A 13,878-nucleotide genomic window follows, 5' to 3' on the forward strand; every position below is an offset into this window, starting at 1 on the left:
GCCTAAAGGAAGAATTATTGGACCCATACTCCTCAGGCTAGGTCAATACTCAGTCAGCATCTGCTTTCTATCTCCTTGGTTTAGAGATGCATTAATGAAAACAGTTCAGTTTTTTAAAGCTCCTGTAACCTGATCCCTCATGATCCTATCCAGAGTGAACAAATTCATCTGCATCCATTTAGAGCACTTTTCCATCTGGTAACAACAGCTCATTGAAAGGGGAGCTGAATTAAGGACGATTGTACTTTAATTTTAGGTGCACACCTTAAAAAATACATTTTTTTCTCAATGTTACAGCACTTCTGTGAGTGAAGTCTCCAGCTGGAGACACCACGGTGTCATTCAACTCAGGCAAGTTACAGCTTTATCGACTTCCCTTCAGCCAGGTCATTTCACACCAGCTGAGTCTCTTTCCTCTCCTCTTTTTTTAATTGGATAGCAGCTCATTCAGATGTCTCCAAATACTGCCAGCTTTTTTGCATGTGGAAGTGAGAATTACACCATCATTCAAAAAAAAATTGTTCTGCTAGATGTTGAAATATCAAAAAAGCCCTAAAAGCTGGGAAGTTGTTCTTTATCCCTGGTAAAACAGTACCTATTCTTTGGTCATGCCTGGCTGCCAATGAGCGCAGTAATGCTGAGCAATTAGGCCTTTCATTTGTGTTAGGCTAATTAATTGTTTGCACAGTGCCCTGAATATGGAATCATTTTCCTTTTGGAAAGAATAAAAGGATTAGAATGGCTTTATCCCAAGTTGCTCTGAACGTCTTTTATTTATTTAATGGGAGAAAAATCCTCTGTTGCCCCAAACGCAAAGCACACACTCGAGCGTTACGGCTGCTCGGGGCCATCTCCACCAGTGGGCATGTGAGCACATCCACATATGTCCATCCATCTGCAGCCACGCTCCAGATGGGATCTGGGTGTCCTGCTGCATGGCAATGAGAGCGCAGAGGCTGGAGCCGCGTCTGTGTGCTGCAGGGTTGGATGGCAGCGCTGTCAGGGGCTGCAGAGGGATGAGCGTCCCTGCACTCAGCTGCCTGCAGCAGCACGGTCCCTGTGAGCTGTGGTGGTGCCGGGAGGGCAGAGCTCTGCCCCTGGCCACCCTCTGAAGAGGTTTGTACCGAGTGAGCCCGAGGCAAATGGAGCCTGAGCTAGGATTTCATGGAGAAGGGACCCAGTGGAGACAATATTGCAGAGGCTATTGCCATCTCTTCTGTGTGTTTGTCCTATTCAGTGCCTCTTTGTGCTACCATATTATTAAGTATATATTTCATGTTAAATGGTTCTTCAAACATGAAAAAAGCCATTTCAGTGGAAAGTGAAGGAGCACACTCAGCTCTAAGTGCAAGGCAGAGACTGCCATCCCACTTCCACTGAAGGGGTTGGAGATCACTGGCTGGAGTTCCTCCTGCTTTCCTATAAGGAGAGCTCCCTGTTTTCCTCTAAGACCTGTTATGGGCCATCTGCAAGAGCTGAAAGTGAAAATTCTGTCCCATCCTACTTTCTCATCCTCCAAAGATCAGGACACTGAGAGCAGCCTTGGGTCTGAAGGGAGCATGAGAGGCCACCTAGGACGTGTTCTCAGCCACAGATGTCCATCCTGGCTTAAAAACAGCTGCTGGCAGAGACATCGCATCTCCCAGGCAATCTGTTCTCCTGCTAAACCCTCCAGACTACTGGAAAGATTTCCCTAATATCTGCCACAGAGCATCTCTTAATGCATCACCCATCTCATCCTTTCCATGCCTACTGCTGCTACACCTGCAGCCCAAATCAGGGCCACCCCAAACATGCAGGAAAGGAACTGGTGGGCAACACAAAGCATGCTTGGCTCCATGTGCCTGCCCTGCCTGGAAAGATCCTTCTGTGCTTGGCCTAAGCTGGCAGAATTTAACTGGAAGTCAAACTCCTTTTGTTCATTTAATGCCGGGATATCTGAGTGATGCTTCCTGGGCTTTGGACCTTCTTGCTGTCTGTGCTGGGTGATGGAAATGTCCCTGACACCAAAGCTGCTCATGTCAAAGGAGTAGCTCTTATTCTGGGTGCAGCAGTCTCGTGATAGCTTTGTATTTGTATGTGGTAGGGGAATGGAAAGCAGCCACTGCAAAGCACATGAGCCTGTCCCACCCTTATCTCAAGAGATTTTCAGCATTTCACTCACTTTCTCTTCTTGGTGTCTTCACTTTAGTGCACAAAAGTATTCAGAAGTATCTTGCCTGGTCAATGGGAGAATCCCAAGTTTTCTTTCTTTATTTTTTCTTTTCTCTTGTGAGTTTTTCTCAAGCTTAACTCTCCTAAATAATGACTAGGGAGGGAGACAGTGGACCAGAACAGACATGAAGGAGTTTGGACAACTGTCCTAAATAAGAGGACAGGTTTGCTTTGGAAATCCTATATGCATCACACTCTGTTACAGAAAGTTGGCCTTAACAGCAAATCTCTTGCAGCAGGGTATCATTTCAATTCCACAGATTACTTGAAATGCTTTATTAATTCGATGACCTTGTGGGCTCTCAGAAAAAGCCATTTCTCAGTGTTTTGTGGAAAGAGAACTTCTCTGAGCTAAAGGGACTGTTTTGTTGCTCAGATTTATTGCTTGGCTGACTTAATTCACCATTCAAACACGATGATTTTTAGCTGCTGGGCAGTGGGCCTTGCAATGTTGAAACTAATTAACTGCTAGAACTCTTCTGAGCAAGGCTGTTTTCTTACTGGGTTTTGGGGCTTTTTTTTTTTAATCCACAGAAAAAAGCAAACACGATCCTTGGAACACAGGGTGGCATGGGTGTGGTATCACTCAGACACAGCCCCGTGCTGGATGACTCTGTGTCACAAAGGAAGAAAGGCTGCCAGCTGTCCCTGCTGCCAGCTGTGACAGCACACAAAGCTAAGAGGAGAAAAGAGACAACATCTGAAGACAGAAGACAGGAGGGGCACCATAGTCGTGACAAAGGGAGAACTCAGAGAATAGCAAGAGAGGTCTCCACTCCACAGCTCTGGATCCACAGCCTGGATCAAAGACCTGAGCTGTGGATCTGCCTGGCAGGCCAAGGTCAAGTCTCTGCTGCTGGGACTCCTCACACCTCTCTCCCCTTCCTTCATCTCCACCACTGCTGTTGCAGACTGTATTTCTGAAAGAACCTTGAACCTCATAGCTCAGACAGATCTAAAGAGCTGCAGTTCCTGCCAGCAGGACCTCATCAAAGCCTTCAGAGGGAGGACAAGGAAGGGAAAAATGCACCTGGCTGCAGGAAGTTACCAGTGGTTATCCTATCAGGGACTTCTGCTCATCAAAATACTTTCTGTGAAAAGTTTATAACCCCTGCAATATTTCCTGGCGATGTCAAAAGATGACATAAAAAGGTCTAGAAGCTCAAGCAGAGACAAATTCAGTGTCTGTGTGCTCCTTCCTACTGTGTTTTTGCAAAGAACTTCTGCCCTTCTCCTTGCTCTGAGTCCATAGTGCAAGTGAAATATAAATAGCTGCTGCTCACTGAAAGCAGGGAATCCCTCACTGGCTCCAGGGAGCTCCCCATCTGTCTTTGTTCCTGACAGTTTGATTACCTTTATCATCATTTTTAAATGCCGAGCTGCAAATACCATTTGTGGTCATAGAGAATGGCAACTCTCTTGACATGCCCCAACCACAGTGACCTTCCTCCACTGGCAGCTGGGAGCTCAGGCCAGCCCCTCTTCCTCCTATGAGTTTGGGCTGGGAGTGTCAGCCCCAGCTGCCAGTTCACCTCTATCTCACTGTCTTCTTCCCTGCATTCCAATTCCAAAGTTTCCAGGACTTCCAGCCTTCTTCTGAAGCCCCACAGCCTCGTTGCTCATTCCTCGAGCACAGAAGTTTAGAGCAGCACCCCTGGGCATGTGATCAAGGCAATCTTACGTCACTTGACTTGCTCTGAGCAAAGGGAGAAGTGCAGAGGATCAGCAGCATGGGGGAGAGGAGATCTCTGCTTCCCATGGGTGCTGGTGGAGCTCACCTGGCCAGGAGCTCCATGAGGTTTTCTGCCTGCTCATTCTCTAGGTGAAGCAAGAGGACAGTTAGTGGAGGTTTGTCACAGAGAGGTTTTTTAATAAGAGAAAACAGAATTTGGTGGCTGTGAGAGTCCAGATTAGCACCTGGGGGTGTTGTACTCATGAGCTGCCCCTTCTCTTAGCCCTCAGAGCATGTTCCAGCATCCCCTGGCTTGGAAAGGTGTTCTTAGCTGTGAGGTGAGGGTCCACAGTGACGCAGGGTCCCCAGGCACGAGCAAAGGAGAGCTGCTTTATTCCAAAAACCAGGCCTTTTAAAGCAATTAGCTGTTATCAGCAAAATAGTTTTAAATCATAACAAACATAATTCAACCAACCACCGCACACCACAATGTGAACACACAATGGTTACATGACTTGTTTTTCTGCCTCTAATTCAGCTGAGTCACTTTCCCATAGCCCTTTTCTGCTTAGGCACAGTAGCAGGCCTGAGCCATGGTTTTACAAGGTATGTAAGGTTTCTTTGTATGGTTTTACCTACATGCAACACTTAGAGGCAGAACAGGACACAGGGTGTGAGGGGACAGTGCTGAGGGCTGAGCGTGACCCCTCAGGCATGGGGACAACTAATTCTCTTCAGTGTGAAGAGAATTCTCTGACGTTTCCGGGGGCACCAGTGAAGCCGCCCCTGGAAAGGAGCACACATGTTCCACGTGCTTATCCTTTGCCAGCCATCCCTGCTGTTCTCTCCTTTTCCTGTGAGCACCTGTGCTTTTCTTCCCTTCAAACTGTCCTTGGAGTGACGCAGCAAAGTGCCAGGTGTCCCTTTGCTGCTGCTCTCATCTCAGCAGCCAAGGCTTGCTTTTGTTCAGCTGAAAGGGAGACTGGGTCAAGGTTTTTATGTGCCAAGCAGAATCCAAACACGAGAACACGCAGGTGAGCTCAGAGCCAGCATCTGGGCTGACAGTGGCAGGAGAGGCAGCACCATGCTGGAGACCAGGGAAACGTGGATAACAGAGGGGATGGGATAGGAGGGGATGGGATGGGATGGGATGGGATGGGATGGGATGGGATGGGATGGGATGGGATGGGATGGGATGCAATGGGATGCAATGGGATGCAATGGGATGCAATGGGATGCAATGGGATGCAATGGGATGCAGAGGGATGCAGTGGGATGCAGTGGTGTCCCTCTCCGTGCCGTTGTTGGGTGATGGGGATGCACCGCAGCCAGGCAGCATCCCCAGCGCAGGGCCGGGCAGGAGCTGCTCGCCTGGAGCCCCGCGAAGCCCCGCTAGAGGCAGCTCTTGGTTTGCTGTGTGCACGGAGCAGCAGCCGAGCGCTGTGCCCGGAGCCATGGGGCTGCTGCTGCCGGCCCTTCCTCCGCCGGGGGCTGCAGCCCCTCGCCCGAGCCCAGCCGGGATCCCGCAGCACCCTCGGCAGCCGCTGTTCTCCACGTTCAGAGTGTAAAGCACCCTCGGCAGCCGCTGTTCTCCACGTTCAGAGTGTAAAGCACCCTCGGCAGCCGCTGTTCTCCACGTTCAGCGTGTAAAGCGCCCTCGGCAGCCGCTGTTCTCCGTTTACAATGTGTTAAAGGCTGTGTGGGCGAAGGAACCCCCGTGGGAGCCAGCCTGAGCCCAAAGCAGGAGGGGTTGCAGGGACACGGGGCACTCGGGGGGCTGAAGTGGGCACCTGGGAGCAGCGATATCCGAGGGAGAAGGATGGAATTTGAGGTGTGTGCCCCCTCCTGCCCGCACCGAGAGCAATTCCCACCCCGGCATCCTGCAGCGGGAGGGTGGGAGCGAACAGCGGCAAGGAACGGATTTGATTTGTCCCGTTTTCCTCTGTAGGTTAACAGATCCAGCTCAGACTGAAGCATTTCGCGATCACAGCGGCTCAATTGCCCGGGAGAACCTTTGCTGGCAGTGCCCGTGTGCCCGCCTGGGCTCGCCGGGTGCTTCCCTGGCCCGGCGGGTGGCAGGAGCAGCCCGGCCCGGCACAGAGCCATCCCGGGGAGGGACAGCCACAGCCCGGCTGGCACAGCCCTGCCAGACGGACCATCCCTGCAGCGGTGCCCCTGCCTGCTGCGGGCCCTGGGGGGCTCCGGACAGGCCGGGTTTCCTCGCCCACCCTCGGCTCGGCGCAGCAGCACGGGCAGCGCCGCTGGCCAAGGTGGTCCTTGGGGCCACCCACCCCCTCTCTGTCGCACCCGATTCAGCCTGGGTGAATTCCAGCCTTGCTCTTTTCGTTTCAGAGCTGCAGGAGAAGCGGCTTATGGTCACCTTAAAGGAATAAACGATGCATAAAAATATTTGATCAATTAAGCCAAATGATTTGGCAAGCGACGGCTCCCGCTGTACCCATCCTCCTCACAATTGTCTCATTATCCAGCCCTAAATCAAGCTGTCACAGCTTTTTTTTTTTGGCTTGGAGGGGAGAGGGAGGGAAGGAGGGAGCTGCTTTCCAGTGCTCACCTCCAGAATAAAAAGGCTGAGCAGGGAGCGGGTCACTGAGTCACCAAGAGCATCTTCCCTTCCCTTCCCTTCCCTTCCCTTCCCTTCCCTTCCCTTCCCTTCCCTTCCCTTCCCTTCCCTTCCCTTCCCTTCCCTTCCCTTCCCTTCCCTTCCCTTCCCTTCCCTTCCCTTCCCTTCCCTTCCCTTCCCTTCCCTTCCCTTCCCTTCCCTTCCCTTCCCTTCCCTTCCCTTCCCTTCCCTTCCCTCCCCTCCCCTCCCCTCCCCTCCCCTCCCCTCCCCTGTTATTAAGCTTAGAACTTCCTAATGTCTCTCTGGATAGACTTTTCTGCAGCTTAGGGAGTTATTCTGGACAAGCATTAATACACAGACCATTGTTCTATTTGTCCTTACTTCTCTACTTACATAATTTTTCTGCTGACCAATCCTATGGCTACTGCTTAGCTCTAATCACAGTTCTGCTGTCTCTGAGGCCTGCCTTTTGCAGCTTTCCCAAACCCCTCTGATTTTAAGGATTCCCACATCCAGGGACGGGCTCTCCACCCCTCCACCCTTCTCGGGTGCCAACATAAAGGGGGCTTGGATGCTGCTTGCTCCCGTTCCTGCTGCGTGCAACAAGTGTCTGGAGAGCCTCCTCTTGCCTCAGCTAGGACAAAAGGCACTTGGAGCCCTCACTTACAGGCACACCTGCACTGTGGTAATCACATCAACCCCTTTACACAATAAAACCATAGGGGATTACATCCAGAGGTTCCTGATGCGAGCAGGTCCCAGAGGGACTGTGTGTGTGTGAGCCCCAGACAGCCAATGGGGAGCCTTTCACTATTTGTTAGTCAAGAGAGAAGCAAAATCTGTGTCTTTGGGAGCCTCAGTGTTTCAAAGGCCCTAAAGAAATCACCTGAGGACCCATCTCCTGCATCCTCAGGACAATGGAGCATCCCGCACCCCACACACAGGGAAGCCCCTCACAAGGAAGAGTTCTCCCCCTCTGTCCTCCCTAGGTGACACCCTGCACACTGTGCCAGACCTGTGTGATTCCCCAAGTCTGCTAAAATAATTAATGTAAACTAATTAAAATTATTTTATTAATAAATTAATTAAGGACTCATTGATTCACTCTGCTGGGACAGTGAAACAGCTGCATACTCATCTGCTCATGCAAGCACAGCCAGGCAGACAGAGCATCCCCTCATGCTGCCTGCCCTGCACAGAGACAGCCCAAAGCCAGACCTTTCCACCCAAGAAAATTTTCAACCCAAAAAGAATATAAAGAGGGGACCACGTAGAGCAAACACAGACCCTTGCACCCAAAACTGCAACAGAAAATGTGCCATTTTCTCCTGCCAACAGCAGCCAGGCAGGGCAGGGCAGGGCAGGGATGCTGGGTCTGGTGGGCAGGCTGGGACCTTGCTGGGACCTTGCTGGTCCCTGGACCTGCTGTGCTGCTGCAGCCACCACCAGATGGGCTCTGAGCAGCTCTTGTGGGTGCCATGTTCAATCCACACTGTTTAGTTTTGTTGCCTTTTTAAAGCTGTCAAAACATGAGATGCTCCTGCTGCTTTCACAGCCTTGCTAATTGGCTGCAAAGAGCAGATTTCTGTTCACATTACAGCTACTTTTGAACTTTGAACTTGCTTTTAAAATCCAGTTCCTGTGAGGTTTTTGTCCCAACCCCTTGCAGCGCTGTGAAGCAGCACAAGCAACAACTCACTCCCACAGTGCTTTTTGGAGGACCAAGGGCAGTTCACACACCCTGCAGGGATCCCACAAGGGATTTTCTGCTCTCATGCTCTCACCGTGGGCTCGCCCCAGCCTCTGACATCTCTGGAAACAGAGGCCTGAAGAGCACACGTCAATCCATCACCTGGAAAATGCAAGCAAGACCCTCTCTGGGGAGCAACTCTTGGGCTGAACCTCCAGCAGATGCTGTAGTATTTTCAAGCTTTCCCACTCCCACCTCCCTTCTCCATGCCCCAGTGACAGTTCTTTCCCCTGATGAGCTCTTGGGTCACAAAGGTGCAGGTAATGCCCGTGCTGGCTGCTAAGCGAAGCACCTGCACGAGTCACAGTGACCCTGTGCCCCTGCCTGGCCTCCACCCTCCCCCTGCCCAGCCCCCTCTGCAGCTCAGGTGCTCTCAGCCTGTTGTCCAGCTCTGCCAAAGCCAGGAATGATTTGAGCTGCTCAGCAGGGCCGGAGCCTTCCTGATGGTGCACGCCTGGCAGGCTTTGGTTTTCCTTAGATGAGGCCAAACAGGAGCTCTGGAAAAGCCCAAATGAATCCAGCAACAGCAGGAGCAGGGCTGGTGATCTGAGATACCTCCAGGCTGAAAATGCAAGCCCCTCCAGGAAAACTGGGAAAACCACATTACCAGCCTGGCTTTTCAGCAGAAGTGATGAGAGGAGGAATGGAGGAGCTGGACAAAAGCCCCTGACCCCTCTCTGGTCAGCCCTGAGCCTGCACTCATGACAAGCCAGGCAATGCCCACGCGTGCAGGGCCAGGAGGACGAGCCCAGGGTGGTGCCTGCACTAGCACACACTCACAGCTCCAGTGCTTGCCAAGACCCTGCTGCTCAGCCAAATGAGCCTGAGTTTGCAAGGAGCTATTTGCCAGAGCAGAAAATGTTGTTCTCCAGCACATCCTTCACTCAACAGATGTTCCAGGTCCTCTAAGCTCTAAAAAGACTGACCAAGAGTCCCTGATGGGTGCAGATGGTTTCAGCTCCACTAGCCATCAATAACAGCCCAAAATGCTCTGACCATCATGAACCAAAAACCAACCTGCTGCTGGGCAAGGGGCCAGAGCCAGCACGGGAGGCTGCTGGGCACGGGGAAGGAGAAGCTGGAGCTGAATGAAAAATCATGGCAAAAGCACCCACGATGGGAGCAGTTGGAGCAACAATTCGGGGTTTCTACATTGCTCGGTAATTTCAGATCACAGATGGAAATCCAAGAGAAGCATCTCGTAAATCACACAGTCTGTGGTTTTTCCCTTTTCCCCTGCTGTGTTATGATGGGAAATTGCAGTTGGTACTTCCAAAAGCCATGAAATACCGTGCAGGCCCTGGCAGGTTCACATCCAGCTGAAGCAAACTCCACTCCTGCGTGCAGCTTGCCTCCAAAAGGGTCACTGAACCCAACAGCTGTGTTTTGCTGACTGGAATTTGCACCTTTCCCCAGCTCATTGGGCTGCTCTCACCTCTTTCCCATCAGCATTGATTTAGAGTTGGTTATGTGCCAGCCTTGCACCCCTTGAACACAACTGGAACCAGAGGATTTCTGACAGAAGACAGGGAAAAAGGCACGAACAGGTGGCTTTTAGAGGAAAAAAGAAAGAGATTGTTTTTAATATGATTCTGCAATAGAAAGGGAGAAGATGAAGACTTTGCTAAAAATTACTGTGCAGCACCGAGTAAGAGAAGATATTTGAGCCCAGAAGTTTTCTCTGCTTCTGCCTCCCTCCATGGCCAGGATCAAACACAGGGAGTGCCACAGCAGAGACGCGACAGCACTTGGTGCCATGGCTCTGCCCTCAGAGCTACACTCCCCATCTGCTCAGTCCCAGCAGCCCAGGGGCAAATTGTCACCAGCACAGCAGGAAATTGTCACCATCGTGCCCCTGATGCTTCCCTGCTGCCTCCCACCCCTCTCTGAGCACAGGGGCTGTCCCACTTACCCACAGGGCTCAGGATGAGCATTGTCCCATGCACTGGGAGCAGCAGCATCTTCGTGCCACAGCCCAGGACACGCTGGAGTTGAGGCTGTGTCCCTTTGATTACCCTGGAGCTATGCTAATGGCTTTCTATTTTAATTACATGGAAGTCTAAACATGCTGCAGGGTCTGGCTAATGCTGCATGGCACAGAGGAAGGCCTCTGCAACACTGACAGCCTGATTTTTTTTTTGCATAATAAAGGTAAAGTGACACTAGGGACATGTGTCTTTTATGGTCTGAGGTCAGCTGCCTGTGGGTCCTGAGAGCTGCGAGAGGGAGGGGAGAGGGAGGGGAGGAAGGCAAAGTAAACAGATAAATCCCTGGAACATATGGCCCGTGCTCGGTATCTTTACGCATGAGGCACCCCACTTAATAAAAGTTTAGGATGGAAAAGCCAAATAAAATTGATAATCTGCCCAGGGAGGGTGATTCAGATGAAGCAAGCACATTACAAGGGGGTGACTGATTTACAATTTTCTTCTATTTGCGGTTTTATGACTATTACAGTTATTCTTGTGAATATAATTCATTACTGTGCTATTATTCCCAGAAGTGAAAATCAAAGGTTTATCAGCCGACAGCAGCAAGCATGAAATACTGCCCCAACACACAGCTCTGTGCTGGAATCACAGCTCAAAACCAGATGAGAAGGCAGAAGCCAAGTGCTCGCCTCTCCCCATCCCCAGGTCCCCTCCTGGGACACGGCCAGGGGCAGGCAGACAAAAGCCAGCAGCACCTCGAGCTGGGCAGGGACGAGGCAGTGAGCCTGGGTGACCAACATCTCATCCTCCACAAGGCGAGGGACACAGGAGTGGCTCAGTTATTTGGAAAAAGTGACACTGGTGAGTGCATTGCTGGGCAGGCCTGGGCAGGCACAGGCAGGGGGGACCCGCAGGAGCTGGACACCAAAGGGATCAGGCACGCTGCCTCTCCTGGGGGCACGGCAGGCTCCCGGGGGGGCTTTGGGCACAGCATCCCACTGTGCTGCCAGGTTCTGGCAGGGCAGGGTGATGGGCTTGAGACCAGGACAGCAGGACCTGGAGCCAGAAAGAGGGCAGGGGTTTATTCAGACTAACAGCTCCAGCTGGGAGAAATGGACTGAACCAGGGCTTTAGCCAATGTAAAAGCAGTGAGGACAGTACCGAAATGTACTTGAGGTTGCTGCTCAGTGGATACCTGATTCTGCAGCTCACATCCAACACAAAATCCATCACTCCTGTGGAGTGGTTTCTGCAGCAGCAGCTGAAGCCCAGCCCCAGCCAGCTGCTGGTACAGCTTGATGGCACAGCCCTCCCCAGCTGCATCCTGTGGGCTTTTAGGCTTTGTCACTCCTGCATGCCAGCCTCAGCTGTGAAAACCAAGAGAAGTCTCTTCCAGCCTCCTTTTTCTCCTCTTTTCAACAAGTTTTTGTCTGAAGAGCCACACTTTGCTTTCTCCACGACAGAACCTCATCCCAAAGGCTTCTTTGCAGCGCTCCAGATGTGCCTGACATTCTGCTCCAGCACCAAGAGATAGCAGCCCTTGATTAAAAAAACTCCAGAAGCTGATGGCAAAGAGCCCTGCACAGCACACAGACCCTGAAATGATCCGAGAGGAGAGGAGAGGAGAGGAGAGGAGAGGAGAGGAGAGGAGAGGAGAGGAGAGGAGAGGAGAGGAGAGGAGAGGAGAGGAGAGGAGAGGAGAGGAGAGGAGAGGAGAGGAGAGGAGAGGAGAGGAGAGCCCAAAATTAGTGTGTCTGGGCCAGACTAAAGGTCTCTTCAGCCCAACATCCCAGTGCTGGTTCTGGAAGAGTGGATGGATGTAGTGGAGAGAATAGACAGTCTGGAGGGACATTTTCCTGGCATCCTTCCATCTGGGTCCCAGAGCTTGTCTTGATGCTTAATAGATCTTGATGGATTTTTTTTCTTCCTAGAATTTGTCTAATCACTTTCTGAAGCCTTGTAAAGTTTTGGCATGTCCAGTATCATCTTGTAATTAGTCTCCAGCTGAAGGACACATTGTGGGTGGAGGTTTGTGTGCTTCCAAAGGCTCAGTCTGTGACACTGGGATCTGAGTCACGTCTGAGGGTGGGAAATACAAACACAGAGGCCAGGAGTTTACTCCTTATCACCACCAAGTGCCCCAGTGGGAACAGACTCTCTGAAGTCTGAGACTCTGTTCAGACTTAAGAGGAAATAAAACCAACATCAGCTTTGTTGTCAGAGTTTGTCCTCAGCTCTCTCCTGTCTCCCTAAACGAAGATGTGCCACTCCCTAGAAGTGGCACATCCCAGATGAAAACAAGCCACCAGGATGAGCCACAATCCCTGTTTAACCACTTTAGATCAGGGGAAAACCCAAAGCCCAGACTTTACCAAACGTGCCCATTGCCCTGGGGTGAGCTGTGCCTCTGGCTGCAGGGAAGAGCAGTCTGGTGAGGGCAAGAGCTGCCACAGAGAAATGTCACCAGCCCAGCAAAGCCTAAGGACAGCCCCTCCCACGGCCCCTCAGACTGGCAGTGCCAGCTCAGGCTGCTCTTCCCCATGCCATGGCCAGAGCCAAGCACCAGGCTGGGCTGTCCTTGGCTTCCCCAGCTCTGCTGGCACAGTGGCTTCCAGCCAGACATGCGCAAAATAAATCCCATTATGCTGCAAACGGCATGAAGTAAAGAAAATCAGCTGCAGCAATAACTGGGAACTGTCCCTGCTGGAGGCTGGGGACAGGGTGCAACGGGGCCCCCAAAGTGCCCAGCGAGGACACGGCTCCAGACTGAGCTAATGGCTCATGTGTGGCTGAGGGACTTCAGCATTGTGGTTAATTGTGATGAGCAATAAAATTCCAGCTGGGGATGAAGGTCCCAGTGCCTGCCAATTAGTGCTGGCATCCTGAAGACAGGCTGTAATGGGATTATTGAACCGGTCCTATTATGCACTAAAGTGTTCAGGAAAGCTTGCCACAGCGCCTGGAGAGCTGCTGGGAGCAGCGTGCACGGAGCTCCTGCTGGGAAGGGAGGGAACAGGCACCCAGCCCCCCTCCCCACTAAAGACAAGCACTTCTCTCTTACTCCCTGGCTAAAACACTCATCATGCCAAAGGGGTTTGAGTCCGTGAATCTGGGCAGTGACCAAGATTTTGCTGTTTAAAATAAAAATGGATTTGTTTTCTCTCTTGAACGACAAACCCAAAGAAGCTGCATCAGACCCCAGCTGAGAGCACTTCAGAGGCAGCTCTGGTGCAAGAAGCTGTTTGCTCGGCCATGTGGCTGCAGTGGCAGGTATTTGTGATCTGGAGCTTTTTCCTTGGCAGCCCCGATGAGGTTTCATGTTTATAACATTACAGTTCAGGGTGTGAGGATGGGCTCAGCCTGCCAAAGGAGCCACTTGCTGTCTGCAGCTCACAGAAGACATTTGGAGCTGGTGGGCTCAGCACGGCAGATGATGCAGGAAGCTTCCTGCTGCAAATACAGAACCCTCTGGCTGTGCTTGCTGCAAATGGAGAGATCTCTCTTTGATGCAGAAGAGACCAGAAGTGCTGTTTAGAGGACAGCAGCACTGGCAAAGCCAGGACATGGAGAGGTGCAGATGTGTCTGCTGTGAGTGCTGTCTGCCCCAGTGCCTCCCGGGGGGAGGTAAAGGCAGGGACCAGGTCTGGGTGTGTGCCAGTCTCACAGCCCACATCCTCCACCCTTCCTGAAGCTCTGAGGCCACTGATCACCCCAGAGAGCCCCTGGTCCG

Source organism: Motacilla alba, chromosome 13, assembly GCF_015832195.1.
Source record: "Motacilla alba alba isolate MOTALB_02 chromosome 13, Motacilla_alba_V1.0_pri, whole genome shotgun sequence".
Lineage (NCBI taxonomy): Eukaryota > Metazoa > Chordata > Aves > Passeriformes > Motacillidae > Motacilla > Motacilla alba.